Below are 4,337 nucleotides of genomic sequence, written 5' to 3' on the forward strand. Positions count from 1 at the left end.
ATGCAGCTGAGATTTTCCCAAATGAGGTCTTACTGGCACAAATGTCTACCTGACCCTTTACCCTTCTTCCATGTAGGAACAGACCAACCAGAATATCTTACTCTGACAGCATAGATTGTATTAGTGGAACAAAACTAATCTTAGTTACAAGGGATCATAGAGAGATGAACAGTTCAGCCAGAACTGTTCATACTAGAAGGTATTTTATCAAAATATGATTGTTTATGATACCTACCATTTCAAAAGTAGCTAAAGCCAAGAAAGTGAAAAAATGTTCATATTCATGATTACCTAATGTCTTGGCCTGTCTACCTTCCAAACAGGCAGGAACTTACACTACTGCCATTTTATCACCAAATATTTTCATAGTTGCAAGAGAAGTCCATATATTTCTCTTCATTATTAGGCCTTAAATTGGTAATGTTTTTTATTATTTTTATTTCTATTATTATTTTTATTGTGAACAAAATGTACAGAGGGGTTACATTACATGGGCAAGATAATGAGTACATTTCTTATTAAGCATTGCAACCTCCTTCTTTGTTTACCCTTCACATCCCTTCCCAGCCTCCCCCCGACCCCCAACCAATCCTCCCCCCCACCGAAGTTGTAAAGTTCGTTTTGGACATGACAACTTGTACTTCTCATTGTTGCACGGGTCCACCAGTATCCTTAAACGACTTGTTTTTCCCCTTCTACTTCACAAATTATACCGACATCAAATATAGTGAAAGCAGGGGTTATAATGTGGGGGAGGGACATACAAAGCAACAAAAAGATAATCTTATAAGTGCATTAGAAACAAATGCATGAAAGAAAAAAACCATTTAAATACATATCTTAGGATTCATTTTCCTAACATCACATTATCTGACCTTTTCTGCTTGACTCATACATATACTAGATATTGCAAATAAGAGAAACCATGGGACCTAGGTTTCTTTGGGCCTGGCTTACTTCACTTAATATAATTTTTTCCAAGTCTTTCCATTTCCTAAAAAATTGGGCAATGTCATTATTTCTGATGGAGGCATAGAATTCCATTGTGTATATATACCACATATTCTTGATCCATTCATCTACTGAGGGGCATCTGGATTGGTTCCAAATCTTAGCTATGGTAAATAATTCTGCAATGAACATAGATGTGCTGATAGCTATAGTGTGGTCTTGTTTGTAAACATTTGGGTAAATGCCCCAAAGTGAGATTGCTGGGTCATAGGGGAGCTGTGTGTGAAGTTTTTTGAGAACCTCAGTACTGCTTTCCAAAGTGCTTGAACAAGTTTACACTCCCACCAACAATGCAGTAAGATTCCCTTCTGTCCACATCCCCTCCAGCATCTGTTGTTATTACAGTTCTTCATTTTTGCCATTCTAACTGGGGTGAGGTAGTATCTCAATGTTGTCTTGATTTGCATTATCACCCTACACCAGAATCAACTCCAAATGGATCAAAGACTTCGGAGTCAAAGCAGACACTCTGAAAACATTACAGGATAGAATAGGAGAAACCCTAGGTCTCCTTGGCTCATGTCGAAATTTTCTGAATAGAGACCCGGAAACACAACAAATCAAAGAAAGGTTTGACAAATGGGATTGCATGAAATTGCAGAGCTTCCACATGGCAAAGGACATAGCTAGCAAGATCTATAGAAAGCCCACGGATTGTGAGAAGATCTTCACTAGCCATACAACAGACAAGGGTCTCATATCTAAAATATACTTGGAACTCAAAAAATTAAATCCCCAACAACAAATACTCAAAGAAACAACTGCCCAATAAATAAGTGGGCTAAAGACTTAAAGAGAAACTTCTCTGAAGAACAAAGAAGAATGGCCAATAGACACATGAAGAAAAGCTCAACCTCCCTAAATTGCTAATGTTTTAACCACAGTGTTTCCTCTTGCATCCAGGCTGGAAATCTACAAATGGTAAATCTTTAGGTTTAACTCTACTAAACACTGAGGTAGAGATAATGGAATAATACTTTAAAACAGAGTTGCCTTTGATACCCTAACCACAACAGAACAATGCAAAACATGAGCCTTTTCATTGTATTATATATAGTTATATATTTTACATTTTTATGTGATGATTTTATATTTCACACTATGAAAGTTACTAGAATTAATTGATAATTTGACAAATAAATTGATACTTATTCCAATCAATACAATTAGAATATAAATAATTAGGTTTAGAATATATATCAGAATATAAAATGTATCAATGCAATATTTTAGGTACAAACTTGTGATACCTTCTAATTGTACATGGCCTTCTGAAATCACATAGCAAAAAATGAGTGTTGTTTTCCTCTAATCTACATGGGATTTTATTCTGCTGCTCTGTATATTGTTTTAACTCGCTGGTCCCAAACTGTTTTTCTCCATATTTTTGAAGCATTCCAGTAATTATTCCCAAATTTTGCTGATATGATGTCTAAAAAATACTTCTCTTCTGTAGGACCCATGGGTCCTAGGATCTCAGGTCCCAGTTACCTGTATCATCAGATAACAGGGGCAAGACTTCTCACCTAGGCCCATGCAACATGCCAACAGAAAGTAATTGAAGAGCTATCTGGTGGTTAATTGGACATAATCAACTCCCAGGCTTTCCTGCATGGTCTGGCTTATATGTCCTGCTCAGCTTTCTCTCTCAAAGCTGGAACTCTACCCTCTGGGCCACTGCTCCACTTCTGGTTCACTGGTGGTTTATTGTAGATAAGAGTCTCACCGAGTTTCCTGCTCAGCTGGCTTTGAATGGCGATCTCCTGAAGAGGCTTCAAGTGGCTTTTCTCAGGGATTCGCAGAGGAGCTGCTTCACACAAATCCTTAGTCTAAATCTCGAGAGGTACTACAGAAAAACAGAAACAGGAAGATGCTTCTAGTGTGTTCTAGATACTTAAAGTTGGAGACACAAAACACTCATAATGATTAGATCATTTTATAGGCAAAAGGAGCAATGCAGACAGTATGAGGATCACTCCAGATTTCGGTCCTCTCATCCTGAGACAGTAAATTCTAGCTCAATTCTAAGTGACAGAATTGGCATATCCTGTGGATATTTGCTCCAAAATACTATGACACTCATTTCTCACGTTTGGCCTCAAACCTGTGACCAGAGAAGAAGATGAGGAGAGAAAGCAACTATAATAAACATTGGGTAGTTTACTTATAAATTCAAACCATTGGAATGACCCTGCTAAGAAGTCAGATTGTCCAGATTAAAAAATGAATAAGAAAGGAAAGAAGATGTCACTAGCTGCTGATTGTAATCCCACCTCCTTAGGATGCTGAGATGGAGAGAATCTTAGCTTGAATCCAGCAGTGTAGGAAAGACTATGACACTGTTACTTCTAAGAGATCACAAAAAAAACAGAATTGAGGCTATGACTCAAGCTTCATGTACTACCCTTGAGCAAAAGGAGCTCAGGGACAATGCCTAGGCTCATAGTTCAACCTCAGGACCTGCCCCCTCAAAAAGAGCCTGTACTTCCATGTCATTGTCTATGTATGGATGTATTCCTATAGGTGAAGCTATAGAATAGCTATGATGAATGCCACCAAGTTAGGAAATTTCTATTCAATACAATAATTTCATAACACAGAGACTTCTTTCAAGACAGTGCATGTTCCAGGGAACTTATCACTGTTCCCAGGGTAACCTGAGGGTTTCTCTGTATCCCAGGGCTGCTGGAAGAAGTCTCTCACATTGTGTGGACAGGCAGACAAAAGACCTCACTCCTGTACAGCTTGGTAACAAACAATTCCACCTGAGCCAGTTAGTGAGGATGAATGTGGGCGTGCTCTGAAGGTCAGGAGAAAAGGGTCTCTGTACCCCAAGCTATCTCTCTCCCCAGTGCTCTGTTTTAACAACAAGTTTTCATTTGTGCCACTTTCCATGGCAGATAAAGTTATGTGCACTTATCCTGCTTTTGTGAGACTATGTTTTTGTGTTCAGATAAAGTGCTCAATATAATTCAGGAGTACTTCTGGCAGACAACTAGGGCACTGAATCTGATGAAATGTTTCATTGGAGCAATGATGGGCCTATGATGCCTCTCCTAGGTTTGGGAAATCCAAGTACATGTTGGATATCACAAAGCTTCCTGTCATCTAGGGCTGGTGAAGCTCATCAGGTTTTGAAACCTTTGACCTCTCCTTGTTGGGCCCTGGGTGGCTAGGTTTTGATCACAATGCCTTTGTGCTGAGCAGGAGCACAGTGCAGAAGCCCAGTGCTTTACCATTTTGTGTAACAACATCACTTCTGGTTTGTGAGTGTGTGTGTTTGTGTGTGGGGGGGTAGGGAGGTGTGGGTGTGTGTGCACGCACAC

The sequence above is a fragment of the Dipodomys spectabilis genome, unplaced genomic scaffold (assembly GCF_019054845.1).
Source record: "Dipodomys spectabilis isolate Male_0828 unplaced genomic scaffold, ASM1905484v1 ptg000065l, whole genome shotgun sequence".
In the NCBI taxonomy this organism is placed as follows: Eukaryota; Metazoa; Chordata; class Mammalia; order Rodentia; family Heteromyidae; genus Dipodomys; species Dipodomys spectabilis.